The sequence below is a fragment of the Salvelinus alpinus genome, chromosome 15 (genome assembly GCF_045679555.1).
Source record: "Salvelinus alpinus chromosome 15, SLU_Salpinus.1, whole genome shotgun sequence".
NCBI classification, from domain to species: domain Eukaryota; kingdom Metazoa; phylum Chordata; class Actinopteri; order Salmoniformes; family Salmonidae; genus Salvelinus; species Salvelinus alpinus.
In genome coordinates this window covers 56224355-56240834 of record NC_092100.1, presented here as the reverse complement: position 1 = coordinate 56240834, position 16480 = coordinate 56224355, and the positions used below count along the sequence as shown (strand labels likewise).

Here is a 16480-nt window from a genome sequence, read left to right as displayed (position 1 = left end):
AGTCTATGTCACATGGATATTGCTTTAAATCAAATACATTTTGATTGCATCTAAATGGAGTGAATGTAAAACATATTTCCACTGAATGCAATTTAATTGCACTACCAAAATGTAATCTCATGGCTGCAATGCATAGCGTGTCACATTGTTACACGTGGTTATAAAAAATACAATGTTCTTGATTTACTAACAGTTAACTAGCTAACAGTTAGTAGGCTACAAGTTATTTGGCCAGCTAACGGTATAATACAAATTCGTGCTATACGGGCAAGCTTATTTTGAATTTTTGAACAGTTAGCTAGTTAACGTTAGCTACAGCTAACACAGCCAGCCCTGTAACGTTACTTACAGTAACATGACCACCACATATATTGAAATACCATAATATCAAGATTGTACATGTATCTATGATAACTAAGTAGCTAGCGAGAATAATTTACTTGAGTCACATTTGGTATACAATGATGACATTGGATAACACCGTTATTAATGGTAAGCTAATTGTGTGACTCTCCCTACCTAGCTACTATGATAAGGTTTTCTGTTAGCTAGCTAGCTAGGTAGCTTGCAAAGCAAGTCAGCAAACAACGTAAATATGCTAGCTACCATTGTAAGTTAACTAGCTAAAATTATGACTGATTTGACCATTTCTGTAAAATGAAAATTCCAAAATTAACTTTACTGTTTGCTACAAGTAATCATGTTTTTGGGAAATGTCACTTTGTTAGCATACCTTGACCTACCTTGTACAATCACATTCACTGCATGGAGAAAATCTACTCGCTGAGGAAAAATTCTAATTCAAAGCTTGTGATTGGTCTATATAGAAACAAAATTACATTTTGGGGGGATACTGACAGGGGCAAAATAGTAATTAGCCTATAGGATGCATTATTTAAAAAAAGGACCTGTAGGGGTAACTTTTGGCCAACTAATACTTATTAGATGACATGAGAAAAGGGTCATTCCTCATTCATTTGATTTGAATCTGACATTTAAAAAAACACATAGGCTAAAAAGTTAGCTTTTTTGTTTGCAGTGTCTAACGGAAATATTGAATAACGAGAAACAGAATAATGGTTTGATTATTCAAATGTTGTGTTTTAGATTATCGGTTTCCATGCATCGTAAACTATGTTTGCCTATTCGTATCTTAACCCGAACCCGTCGGGAACCGACAATATAATTGTAGATAGGCTCCATAACATGCAACCGATCACCACAAGCTTTAGTGCCTACTACTATTAAAGAAAGCTTGAATGTCCTTCGATATTCCATTATAGGCTTTTTGAATGGTAATCCAACTCGGAATTGTAAATCGGGAACTCGGGCCTCTTTCTAGAGCTAAGACCTGAAGTTCACTGACGTCATCATGATTCGACCTTGATTTTTTCAGAGTTCCCAGTTGTCTTGAAAGCACCATAAATCCAGAGAATGCCAGACTTTGATGCCAAAATTTGCCCACGAAGGACGGCCGCGCCACCTTCCTGTTCAAGAGAGCACAGCACAACAAGGTGAGTCCAAAAATATATTGTATGCTCCTGCATAAATTATGTAATATGCCAGGGAAATATGTATACTGTAGCTAAGAAAGTAATACTAAGTGTATGTTGTGTAGTAAGCTATTAGTAGCCCATGTGCCTCACCTTAATCATTTGGTCTATTTTCCCCCCTTTATTTATCCTACGCTTCTGACTTGGTGTACAGGAAGAACACTGTAAGAACGGTCCATGTTCTGAATTCTGTCGCTGTACATTTCAAAAGTGCTAAACAAATAGTTATATTGACTACGTCCGTCCTAGCTCGCTAATTAATGTCTTAATCGAAATTACGGATTGCCTCTTATCCGCTTGTCGTCCCCTTATGCCATAGTTTGTACATCTCAATTGTTAGTAGAAACCACATTTGTTTAAGCAAGTCAGCCATATCAGCTGTGTTTTTTAAAAAGGCAGTAAATGAGGCTGAATTAACTGTTTCGCTGCCAGACAAGGCTCTGCTGATAGCCAGGAGTAGCAGTGGTAAGGGGTTGGGACTACTGTTGAGACTCTGCTGTTGGGACAGCTTTATGTAGGATCTAACCGTTTGTGTACACCATTTGTCACCGTTATAGTGCAATTAAGAAAATCTTTGTTTTCCCCACCAAGATCTACATGCTAAAATCACCACTGCAAATGATTTTCAGTTTTGCGCTTTTACCGATACGTCACTGACTGATTGGATTACTATTGAACTGAGTTGAGTACCCCGGTACTTAAAACAAAACGCCCTTTTCTAAAAACAACATTTCATGAAATAACTCTAAAAATGTCAAATGTAGCCACTTATTTCCCTTTATAGTTTTTTCGCCTAAGCATGATCTAGTTACCACCTAGTACACCATAAACAAGACAAAGGTATAGGCATCTGTTAAACCCAAGTAACCTATAGCCTATTACATCCAAAGTAAACTTCTTAATATAGCAAAAACATGATGGGTATGATACATTTTTGTGGCCAACACTGAATTATATAATTGTTATTATTAATCAGCTTGCACTCGTAGTTGCAGCCGCAGGCAGCTTCCACACACACACCAGGTCAAGTTGCTTAATTTGGCTGTGCTCATAACGCACATTTACATTTACATTTACATTTTAGTCATTTAGCAGACGCTCTTATCCAGAGCGACTTACAGTAGAGTGCATAATTTTTTTTATTTTTTATTACATTTTTTTACGCACCATGGCTGATAGAAGAGTATGCATAGTCAAAAGTTACATGGCGGAAAGTTGATGTGTGTGTGTGTGTGTGTGTGTGTGTATGTGTGATTTCACATCCAGAGGATCCACATTCACCAACCACTTTGGATGAACAGGGTCTCTGCACTGTAGCCTCTAGCGTCCACTTGAATTACCCAGCTTTCCTACCGCACACGTTCATTTTTCAAACTACACAAGGTAGCCTAAATAAAAATAAAACAAAGAATAACGAAAGCTATATTAAACATTTGAAGTTGAAAAATTGGAACTCAGTTTATAGGCTAGACTGTTATTGAATTTAGCAAGTGGATCAGAAAATTGAGAAATTGAAACATCGAAAATAGTATTATATTATCAATTTGAACAATCATTTTAAATGATTGGATTGATAAGCGTTCCATGCACCCTGTTCTGGCCAAACTCCAGAAATCAAAAACTGCACCAGGTTTTTTGTCTGTTGTACATTTGGACCCCAGGCTAGGTGAGGTTTATGGATCCGGACTAGATGTTGAAATAGCAGATGTTGAAATAGATCCAACTTGTATCGCAGTAAGATACATTTGTGTCTGGTATCTAATTAGCTTCATCATGACGATAAAGAGTCCAGAAATGTATTAGAAAAGAGAACCATTTTAAAAGCAACTGTGAACGAGCAAAACGGATGCAAAAAAAAAGGGATTGCTTAAAACAAAAGCCCAATGCCCATAATGTAGATTGCGAATGTGATTGTACAGTGTCTAAAACAGGACTGGCTTACAGTGGTGAGTTTTTACTGTTGATCATGGTGTGACTTGCTAGCCCAATTTAAAAAAAGTCATAGACAATTAGCCTAGCGTTTAACCTTTATGGCTCACTCAAATTAAGCTAATGGGCTAATTTGTAATTTGTGAGCACTTTTGATGATTTTATTCATTATATTAATTAATAACAATGTCACAAAAGTACATAAAGTTGTGACTGTTAGACATAGTGTAGGCCTAGTTAGCTATGTGACTGTTAGTAGTAACTTAGCTTGATTGTGTAAAAAAAATACAACACACGATAAAGCCTATACGATAGGCCTAACATGTATTTTCTACAATCATTTTAAATTTGTTAATCGATATGTCAGATGTTTTTAGGTAAAAATATAAATTAAAAAACCTATAGGTTTCGTCAAAAGACATAGAAAACAAAGCATCTCTCTGTTCGACATGGATCTATTTTCTACAGATCTCACAAACCTCTCAGGAAATGGCTGGAATTCATCTACAGGTAAACTATATTGATTGTGTTATGAAATTGTCACAGCTTAACACTGAGGCTAAAGTTCAGGAATAGCACAAGATGGGTTATTTAGTTGAGGGCCTGTAGGCCTAGTAGCATAAAGCGTTGAGCTACCACCTGGAATCTTGCAGCGAATTCTGGGGGTAGCCCCTGGTTCAGCGACTGTCAAGCCAATACCTTAATCATTACGCCAAGAGGTCTGAACCGCTTGTCGAGGTCGCTAGGTGTTGGGTTAAGGTCTTTGCATTACCCCCTTAGGGAGAGCGTCCCTCACGTGTACACACCTTTATGATGGCCTCATGGGCGCCATCCCACTGAGTAAAGGGTCTGAATACTTAAGTAAATGTGATATTTCAGTTTCTTATTTTTTATAAATTAGATAAAAATACTAAAAACCTGTTTTTGCTTTATCATTATGTGTTATTTTGTGTAGATTGATGTGGGAAAAAACTATAATACATTTTAGAATAAGGCTGCAACGTAAGAAAATGTGGAAAAAGTCAAGGGGTCTGAATACTTTCCGAACTTTCACAACTAAAGTGGACAAATAACTTCTTAAAATTAAGCACATTAATCCGCTTTACAATGGGTGTAGAAGCTAACTGGCATACATAAGCAGCGCGTGAGTTTCAAGTTTGGGGAAGAACATTTTCACCATAAAAATGCACCTTTATCATAAAAGCATTATATTCATAATAGCAATTGTGGTCACTTTTGATAATGGTGTTTTTCCGCTTACGGAACATTTGCGCATACAGCCTACTACCATGTGAGCATTGCTGCACTTATAATATGAAGAAATATCCTAATAGTTTATCAACATTTTAAGCTAAATCTGTTGCGTCAGCCTCATTGCATGAAAAAGTTTTTGGGATGCTAGTGGGTGGTATTCATTTGGGATTTATCACATCCCACAACTGTCCCAGACTATGTTCGGAAAATGTATTTCTCACACAGAATAGGTAACTTTTGTACTATGGGCTATAGAATATTGACATAGGCTAGTGCTTTTGCGGTTCGTTAGACCTACTCATCTTGTAGGCTGATGAAAAGTAAATGTGGACAGTTCTTCCAATATCTTCAATACGCACCACAGAATTGGATAAGGACGAGATGTGTCTGTCTTCACTTGTAGCCTGTGAGAAAGACCCGATCACGTGATGGGCAGATGGAGCCATGTGAGATAGAGGTGCTTCTGAGCACGCAGCACTCAGGGAGAAGGGAATTATAATTATTATATTAAGCCCAAGGGCACAACAGCCACTGGCCGCAAAAGGCATGGGATCTTTTAGAGGGCATTACGGCCACACAAAGAGGATGACGCCGGAAAATTTGAGGCATTATCAAGTGCTTATCAAATTGTGAATGAGAGACTGATGAAGTGTGTACAGCCTTATTGGGGGGGAAACAAAGCAGAGCTCATGCATTTCAAGCAACTTTAAAAAAAAATCATCATTAGAGAGTCGCATCATGCAGCCTTACAATGTATTAAAAATCCAAACATATAGCCCAACATTTGTAGAACAACTAAAGTCACATTACTAACTCTAAATTAAGCATATAGGAATACCTATTTCTTTGTTAACCGCTCAACACAGAATAGCCGCATGTGCGCATTCCCTCAAATCGTTTGGAGAAAATATCCTTTCTACTTTATACAGCTTTGTTCAATTGTATTCTTCATGCTATAAAATAATATAAAATAATGCCACAGAATTAAACAAATATGGTATGCTAAATTCACTAGAGTAGGCCACAGACATATGACATAGCCAGATCAGGACCTAACATATGGACAAGTCAGAGTATGCTATTCTGTTCTTCTGAAATAGACTACATTTTCTTCATGTCACGTTTCTTTAGACCTGTCTAAAATAAATAATGGATTTATTGTGAAGGTGTAGGCTATATTACATGGATTCATTAGACTTATAGAAATGTAGATGTTCCAAAGGTGCGCATCAGTGGCTTGTAGGCTGTGTGTGGAAGCCAGGAGATGCCAAATGTGTTTATGTTAATTACAGTGAGACTGACAGTTAGTTGCTTGATAATCACCGGCTGACGAAATTTCGTGACCGCCACAGCCCTAGTCATGACTGCGCTGACACCATGCGTCAAATAAAGTGTTACCTACAGTGGGGAGAACAAGTATTTGATACACTGCCGATTTTGCAGGTTTTCCTACTTACAAAGCATGTAGAGGTCTGTAATTTTTATCATAGGTACACTTCAACTGTGAGAGACGGAATCTAAAACAAAAATCCAGAAAATCACATTGTATGATTTTTAAGTAATTAATTAGCATTTTATTGCATGACATAAGTATTTGATCACCTACCAACCAGTAAGAATTCTGGCTCTCACAGACCTGTTAGTTTTTCTTTAAGAAGCCCTCCTGTTCTCCACTCATTACCTGTATTAACTGCACCTGTTTGAACTCGTTACCTGTATAAAAGACACCTGTCCACACACTCAATCAAACAGACTCCAACCTCTCCATGGCCAAGACCAGAGAGCTGTGTAAGGACATCAGGGATAAAATTGTAGACCTGCACAAGGCTGGGATGGGCTACAGGACAATAGGCAAGCAGCTTGGTAAGAAGGCAACAACTGTTGGCGCAATTATTAGAAAATGGAAGAAGTTCAAGATGACGGTCAATCACCCTCGGTCTGGGGCTCCATGCAGGATCTCACCTCGTGGGGCATCAATGATCATGAGGAATGTGAGGGATCAGCCCAGAACTACACGGCAGGACCTGGTCAATGACCTGAAGAGAGCTGGGACCACAGTCTCAAAGAAAACCATTAGTAACACACTACTCCGTCATGGATTAAAATCCTGCAGCGCACGCAAGGTCCCCCTGCTCAAGCCAGCGCATGTCCAGGCCCGTCTGAAGTTTGCCAATGACCATCTGGATGATCCAGAGGAGGAATGGGAGAAGGTCATGTGGTCTGATGAGACAAAAATAGAGCTTTTTGGTCTAAACTCCACTCGCCGTGTTTGGAGGAAGAAGAAGGATGAGTACAACCCCAAGAACACCATCCCAACCGTGAAGCATGGAGGTGGAAACATCATTCTTTGGGGATGCTTTTCTGCAAAGGGGACAGGACGACTGCACCGTATTGAGGGGAGGATGGATGGGGCCATGTATCGCGAGATCTTAGCCAACAACCTCCTTCCCTCAGTAAGAGCATTGAAGATGGGTCGTGGCTGGGTCTTCCAGCATGACAACGACCCGAAACACACAGCCAGGGCAACTAAGGAGTGGCTCCTTAAGAAGCATCTCAAGGTCCTGGAGTGGCCTAGCCAGTCTCCAGACCTGAACCCAATAGAAAATATTTGAAGGGAGCTGAAAGTCCGTATTGCCCAGCAACAGCCCCGAAACCTGAAGGATCTGGAGAAGGTCTGTATGGAGGAGTGGGCCAAAATCCCTGCTGCAGTGTGTGCAAACCTGGTCAAGAACTACAGGAAACGTATGATCTCTGTAATTGCAAACAAAGGTTTCTGTACCAAATATTAAGTTCTGTTTTTCTGATGTATCAAATACTTATGTCATGCAATAAAATGCAAATTAATTACTTAAAAATCATACAATGTGATTTTCTGGATTTTTGTTTTAGATTCCGTCTCTCACAGTTGAAGTGTACCTATGATAAAAATTACAGACCTCTAAATGCTTTGTAAGTAGGAAAACCTGCCAAATCGGCAGTGTATCAAATACTTGTTCTCCCCACTGTATATTTCTTGTCCTAAGGTGGAATGTATACAACAGTCCCGATAACAGCTGAAAACTCCCCCGGGGAGGTAGAAGGGTCAGCATTTGACCATTGGGTATTCCAAGATGGGTGTACAATCGGTCAAGACTTCCACTGCGCTCGAGTCAGCACAATTGGTGGTGTATGTGGTTTTCATCTCTTTTAAGGTTGACATGTATTACGCCACACTATTGAACTTTTACTGGAAACCATTTCACTGTGCTTAATTTGTCACTAGGTATGTTGGCCTACTTTATTTGTGCAATATTTAACGGCTGATTAGTATATTTGTTGTTTACTGTTTACAATTGGCAAAGACCTAGACTACTACTAAAATACATAATCTTTTCCCACAGATTTCATGACAAGCCCAGGCTGCAGCAGTGGGTTGCAAATGTCAGGCGGATTAATTGGAAACCAACCCAAACACAATCTCATCTGTGCACATCACTTTGAAGATGAGTGTTTTTGGCATGACAAGGGAAAAGTCTTCCTCACCCTGACACCTGTGCCTACCATTTTCTCCTTCCCTGATTGTCTGTATCTACTGTGACCGCTTTTGAAGACAAAGGAATACGGTAGGTACAGAGGTTAGTGGCAACGTTGATCATGTGAAAGCGTCTGCTGCACAAGATCAAACCTACTGTGTAAGTAATGTCACTCCTCTACAGCATGTGGACATTGCAGCCCTCCTGATAAAGTTCAATACGTGTGAATGCTACAGACAAGCGGGCCTTCACTCCACTGAATGAGGCAGCTTGGAAAGGTTGTACTCAGTTGTATGCTCTACTGTTGGCCCACGAAGCTGACCCTACAATGAAGAAGAAGTAGGGACAGACCGCACTTGACCTGGCCACGGTAAGCATCCTTCCTCTGCTACGGTTAACAGTAGATAGGATGAAGATGTCAAATGAAATGCTCAGTATTCACTGAAGATTCTTAGCATAAACAAGAGACCCTTTATGTTCTTTGCTCAAAATGGTAGATATGGTGAATGTATGCATGTGTATTATCTTTATAGATGCACAACAAAGTGTATGACTTACAATGATGTAGTGTGCTCACTTCAATTCCCATCCAATGTATTTTTACAGGCATGCCTGGGGAAACTCCTCGTCACCCATTAACTCTGCTTCTGACCACATCCTCCTCCTTTCTCGGGCTGATGATATTTGTCCCCTGTTGATGGACACTATGTCCCCAGACGCAGAGAAGAGGGATCACCAGCTCTGCTCATCAAACTGTCCAATCTCCGGAGGGGATTTGTCCCATTTGTTACCCAGCAGAACGGATTCATGTTTGAATGCATGAATCCTTAAACTATTGTATTTTAACATTTTGTGTGTATTTTCTTTAAGCTGGCAGGTTAGTGGGGACTGTTTTGAGGTTCAAACAGTTGCATTGTGTTTTCTTCTCACCTCATAATTAGTTATTAGATATTGCATATGAAAAGATTAGCTGTGGAATTTTCCACTCTATTACGTTATCATTGTTTTTATAACTCTCCAACAAATCTAATCATATCCTGTATTCATGTAATGGGGAGGGGCTCCTCCACCAATCAATCAAAGCTGCAATGTTAAACGTCAAACTCCATTCTCTTATTAGCTGAGGTGAACTGATAGACAGTGGACCATGGTATTTGTGATAGACAGTGGTCTTGACGGTATTTGTGCAGAACAAAAAAGAAAACAAGTAGGAGGCCAGTATAAGCAGAAAACTATTTACAGATAACATATACAAAATAATACATATTAGCAAGAGCAGATGTGCCTATAGTTTACATAAGGATTGCATAAGCTTCCACGTCTGTAAGGGGTTCTTTATCTTGTCATTCTTACTCTGTTGCAACAATTGTTGTTTTTGATTAGCAGAACAGAATTAAAGTACCTCATGCTGTACTCATGTTGAAAAAAACAGTCAAAGAGATCTCTTGGCAGGAGTTAGAAAGGATGGACCCCCTACAGTCACAGCAAACAGTATATCACTCCTAATATGATGGCGCCGACAGAGAGGGTCGCCTCGCTTCTAGTCCTTAGGAAACTACAAAGTATTTAGTTTTTTGGTGTTATTACATACAGCCAGGAAGAACTATTGGATATCAGAGCGATGTCAACTTACCAACATTACAACCAGGAATGCGACTTTCCCGAAGCGGCTCCTTTGTTTGCACCACCAACCAGGGCTTTGGATCTAATTCCAGATGCTGACCCAAAACAACGTCGCCGCAGGAGAGGTAGACGGAGCAGCCTCCTGGTCAGACTTCAGAGGCGTGCACACCATCCACCGCTCCCGAGCATATTACTCGCCAATGTCCAGTCTCTAGATAAGGTAGATGAAATTAGGGCAAGGATTGCTTTCCAGAGAGACATCAGAGATAGTAACATTCTCTGTTTCACGGAAACATGGCTCATTCGGGATATGTTGTCGGAGTCGGTACAGCCACCGGGATCCGTTATGCGTCGCGCTGACAGAAATAAACCTCTCTGGGAAGAAGAAGGGCGGGGGTGTATGATTCATGATTAACGATTCATGGTGTAATAGTAACAACATACAGGACCTCAAGTCATTTTATTCACCTGACCTAGAATTCCTCACAATCAAACGCCGTTCATATTATCTCCCAAGAGAATTCTCGTTGGTTATTGTCACAGCCGTGTATATCCCCCCTCAAGCCGATACCACGAAAGCCCTCAAGGAACTTCACTGGAATCTATGCAAACTAGAAAACATATATTGTAGCTGGGGATTTTGAGAAAGCAAATTTGAGAACATGGCTACCATATTGATGGTAGCACTCGTGCATCACTGCTACTCTAACTTCCGCAATGCATACAAGGCCCTCCCCCGCACTCCCTTTAGCAAATCTGACAACAACATTTGGCTCCTCCCTTCTTACAGGCAGACACTCAAACAGGATGTACCTGTGACAAGAACCATGCAACGCTGGTCTGACCAATCGTAATCCACACTCATTTTGATCACGCGGACTGAGAAATGTGCCGGGCAGTCTCAGAGAAAAATAACAATTTATATGCTGATTCGGTGAGTGACTTTATACGGAAATATATGGATATATACAGTACCCACTGTGACTTAAAACCTACCCTAAACAGAAACCGTGGATAGATGGCGGCATTCACGTAAAACTTAAAGCGTGAACCACCACATTTAACCATGGAAAGAAGACTCGGAATATGGCTGAATACAAACAGTTTAGTTATTCCCTCCGCAAGGCAAAAAAACAAGCAAAATGTTGGCATAGGGACAAAGTGGAGTTGCAATTCAGTGGCTCAGACACGAGATGTATGTGGCAGGTTCTACAGGCAATCACGGACTACAAAAAGAAAACCAGCAATGTCACGGACACCGACGTCCTGCTCCCAGAGAAACTAAACACCTTCTTTGCCCGCTTTGAGGATAATACAGTGCCAACAACTACCAAGGACTGTGGGCCCCACCCTTTCCTTCTCCGGGGACGATGTGAGAAAGATATTTAAACGTGTTAACCCTCGCAAGGCTGCCGGCTCAGACGGCATCCCTAGCCGCGTCCTCAGAGCATATGCAGGCCAGCTTGCTGGTGTGTTTACAGACATATTCAATCACTCCCTATACCAGTCTCCTGTCCCCACATGCTTCAAGATGGCCACCATTGTTCCTGTACCCAAGAAGGCAAAGATAACTGAACTAAACGATTACCGCCCTGTAGCACTCACTTGTCATCATGAAGTGCATTGAGAGACTAGTCAAGGATCATATCACATCCACCTTACCGGCCACACTAGACCCACTTCAGTTTGCATACCTCCACAACAGGTCCACAGACAATGCCATCACACTGCACACTGCCCTATCCCATCTGGACAAGAGGAATGCCTATGTAAGAATACTCACACACACACATACACCAGTGGCGGCCGGCCTTATTCCTATTACAGCATATTGGATAACTGTCATTTATATTCCATTCACCCAGTTCTTTTATTATTATTTTTTATTTTACCAGGTAAGTTGACTGAGAACACATTCTCATTTACTGCAACGACCTGGGAAATAGTTACATGTAACATCGACAGATTTAGGCTACTACATTATACTTACATTTTCCCTATACCCATCATGAGGTTGCTACATACTGCCTTGCACACTCTTGCCTGTATCTAGCTGATCTAGTGTGTAATCATTAATCCAACAGTTGCAAAAGAGAGTTTATATTGGAGAAATTCAGGTATGTTTATCGCCGTTTCGTTCCGTTTGCTTACATTTAAGCAACGTTTTTCAACAGATTCGGAGGAATAAATCCACCCATGAAAGCACGTACAGACGGTTCACTTTCATAGCAGCCACGTTGTATTCCTTCTCACATCTATGCGCTACCCTTCTCTTACCTTTTCCCTTCGATTGTGGACTTCAATGCACAACACACCAAGCCAAACCATATCATAACCGCTACACACAGCCTACATTGTTGTCACCATATTAACTAAAGTAACATCACAGTCAACATAGTTAATAGCACTAACACGCTAGTAAACCTGCTACAATCATGCAGTAAAGTTACAGTGTACAGTCAGTAAGCAGTTTAGCACTCACACCTGCGGACCCTGCTGGCAATAAATTAGTAAAACCAAAAGCTTACCTTGACTTGGAAGAGTTCCAGTGTTGTGTTGGATAGTCATAGCTAACATAGCATCCCTCAGTTTGAGTAGGCTAAACTAGCTAGCTGCATTTGCTAGCAGTGAAACTAAAAAGTGAAATCTCTATCTATTCTCCTTCATTTTTGAAGAAATTAATTTGTTCAAAACTATTCAACTATTGTCTTTCTCTCTCTTTGAGTCAACTACTCACCACATTTTAGGCACTGCAGTGCTAGCTAGCTGTAGCTTATGCTTTCAGTATTAGATTCATTCACTGATCCTTTGATGTTGCAAGAGCTCTGATAGGTTGGAGGACGTCCTCCGGAAGTTGTCATAATTACTGTGTAAGTCTATGGAAGGGGGTGAGAACCATGAGCCTCCTAGGTTTTATATGGAAGTCAATGTAACCAGAGGAGGATGGAAGCTAGCTGTCCTCCGGCTACACCATGGTGCTACCCTACAGAGTGCTCGAGGCTACTGTAGACCTTCATTGCAAAACAATGTGTTTTAATAAATTATTTGGTGACTTGTGAATATATTTTGTATAGTTTTATCTAAAAAGGATAACTTTTTTAATGTTTTACAATTTGTATTTTTATGAAAATCACTGAGGAGGATCCTCCACTGACACACACATAAACACACACACACTCACACACACACCATGGCCCATATCCACAAATCATCTCAGAGTAAAAAACTAATTCATACAATATTAGAACAACACTGCCACATACAGTTGAAGTGAGAGGTTTACATACACATTCGCCAAATACATTTAAACTCAGTTTTTCACAATTCCTGACATTTAACACGAGCAAAACTTGCCTGTTTTAGGTCAGTTAGGATCACCACTTTATTTTAGAAATGTGAAATGTCAGAATAATAGTAGAGAGAACAATTTATTTCTGCTTTTATTTCTTTCATCACATTCCCAGTGGGTCAGAAGTTTACATACACTCAATTAGTATTTGGTAGCATTGCCTTGAAATTGTTTAACTTGGGTCAAACGTCTCGGGTAGCCTTCCACAAGATTCCCACAATAAGTTAAGGTGAATTTTGGCCCATTCCTTCTGGCAGAGCTGGTGTAACTGAGTCAGGTTTGTAGGCCTGCTTGCTCGCACACCCTTTTTCAGTTCTGCCGACAAATTTTCTATAGGATTGAGGTCAGGGCTGTGTGAAGTCCACTCCAATAGGTTGACTTTGTTGTGCTTAAGCCATTTTGCCACAACTTTGGAAGTATGCTTGGGGTCATTGTCCATTTGGAAGTCCCATTTGGGACTAAGCTTTAACTTCCTGACTGATGTGTTGAGATGTTGCTTCAATATATCCACATAATTTTCCTGCCTCATGATGCCATCTATTTTGTGAAGTGCACCAGTCCCTCCTGCAGCAAAGCACCCTCACAACATGATGCTGCCACCCGTGTGCTTCACGGTTGGGATGGTGTTCTTCAGCTTGCAAGCTTTCCCCTTTTTCCTCCAAACACAATGATGGTCATTATGGCCAAACAGTTCTATTTTTGTTTCATCAGACTAGAGGACATTTCTCCAAAATGTACAATCTTTGTCCCCATGTGCAGTTGCAAACCATAGTCTGGCTTTTTATGTCAGTTTTGAAGCAGTGGCTTCTTCCTTGCTGAGCGGCATTTCCGGTTATGTCGATATAGGACTCGTTTTACTGTGGATATAGATACTTTTGTACCTGTTTCCTCCATCATCTTCACAAGGTCCTTTGCTGTTGTTCTTGGATTGATTTGCACCTTTCGCACCAAAGTACGTTCATCTCTAGGAGACAGAACGTGTCTCTTTCCTGAGCGGTATGACGGCTGCGTGGTCCCATGGTGTTTATACTTGTATACTATTGTTTGTACAGATGAACGTGGTTCCTTCAGGCGTTTGGAAATTACTTCCAAGGATGAACCAGACTTGTGGAGGTCTACAAAACATTTTTCTGAGGTCTTGTCTGATTTCTTTTGATTTTCCCATGATGTCAAGCAAAGAGGCACTGAGTTTGAAGGTAGGCCTTGAAATACATCCACAGGTACACCTCCTATTAACTCAAATGGTGTCAATTAGCCTATCAGAAGCTTCTAAAGCCATGACATAATTATCTGGAATTTTCCAAGCTGTTAAAGGGCCCAGTCAACTTAGCGTATGGAAACCTCTGACCCACTGGAATTGTGATACAGTGAATTATAAGTGAAATAATCTGTCTGTAAACAATTGTTGGAAAACTGACTTGTGTCATGCACAAAGTAGATGTCCTAACTGACTTGGCAAAACTATAGTTCGTTAACAAGACATTTGTGGAGTTGCTGAAAAAACAAGTTTTAATGACTCCAACCTAAGTGTATGTAAACTTCCGACTTCAACGTGTGCATTAACGTGAAAGTATGAGTACGCAGTCCGTGTCAGGTGTGTGTGTGGGAATGGAGTGTGTATCATGGTAGTATGCTGACTAGCTTTGGCCTAAACTACTTACCTACCTATTACTGTACCTACCAGATAACACTACACACTATTCAAACCCCTGGACAGAATATTGGTTACCTCACTTATTGATGTCAATCCACTTCAATCAGTGTAGATAAAGGGGAAGACATGTTAAAGAAGGATTTTTAAGCCTTGAGAAAATTGAGACGTGTTGTGTATGTATGTGTGCCATTCAGAGGGTGAATGGGCAAGACAAAATATTTAAGTGCCTTTGGACGGGGTATTGTAGTAGGTGCCAAGCGCACCAGTTTGAGTGTATCAAGAACTGCAACACTGCTGGGTTTTTCCACACTTAACAGTTTCCTGTGTGTATTAAAAATGGTCCAACACCCAAACACATCCAGCCAACTTGACACAACTGTGGGAAGCATTGGAGTCAACATGGGCCAGCATCCCAGTGGAACGCTTGACAGCTTGTAGAGTCCATGCCCTGATGAATTTAGGCTGTTCTGAGGGCAAAAGGAGGTGCAACTCAATATTAGGACGGTGTTCCTAATGTTTTGTACACTCAGTGAAGTTCAAACGACAAAATGTAAACCATAAAAAAGGCAAACAAAAATGGCAAATGGTAGCAAATAAATAGCCCTCCTACTCTGAGATGCTCAACATATATGGCCCCATATCTCTGGCAGCGGATCTGTCTGTATGTACTCCAGTGTTTGCAACAGTACAGCCCCAGTCTCAGACAGGGCCACTGACACCTCACCTACGCATAAACTCACTGATCTCCACGCAAATCCTGAGGAAATTATTTCACGGCCTTCGCACCAGTGGACACAGAATATTGGTATGGTGATGACCTTTGACAACCCTTTCTCCCAGAATTCCAGTCTCACTGCAATGCAACTTTAAACTTTAACCAAGCCCGTCTAACAAATTTTCCACAAATATCACCAACATGTATCCTGCCCCACAAGAGGATCCAGTCTGCTTGACCATGTTTAGACCAAAATCAGTCACGTGTACAGCCCCCCACTTCGGTCAATCAGATTGTCTCTCTGTTCCTACTCCCTTCCTACAAGCAGCAGCTTACACTACATGACCAAAAGTATGTGGACTCCTGCTCGTTGAACATCTCATTCCAAAATAATGTGCATTAATATGGAGTTGGTCTCCTCTGTGCTGCTATAATAGCCTCCACACTTCTGGGAAGGCTTTCCACTAGATGTTGGAACATTGCTGCGGGGACGTGCTTCCATTCAGCCACAAGACCATCAGTGAGGTCACACACTGATGTTGGGCGATTAGGCCTGGCTCGCAGTCGGCGTTCCAATTCATTCCAAAGGTGTTCGATGGGATTGAGGTCAGGGCTCAGTACAGGCCAGTCAAATTCTTCCACACCGATGTCGACAAACCATTTTTGTATTGACCTCGCTTTGTGCATGGGGGCATTGTCATGCTAAAACAGAAAAGGGCCTTCCCCAAACGGTTGCCACAAAGTTGGAAGCACAGAATCATCTAGAATGTCATTGTACGCTTTAGCAATAAGATATCCCTTCACTGGAACTAAGGGGCCTAGCCCGAACCATGAAAAATAGTCCCAGACCATTATTCCTCCTCCTCCAAACTTTACAGTTGGCACTATGCA

The 16480-nt window shown here is 40.9% G+C and overlaps 1 protein-coding gene across 5 annotated transcripts in view; it reads right to left on the bottom strand.

The window, feature by feature from the left end:
* Positions 1-16480, bottom strand: part of LOC139540411 (membrane-associated guanylate kinase, WW and PDZ domain-containing protein 2-like) — a 305518-nt gene that overhangs the window by 213285 nt on the left and 75753 nt on the right. The window lies entirely within an intron of this gene.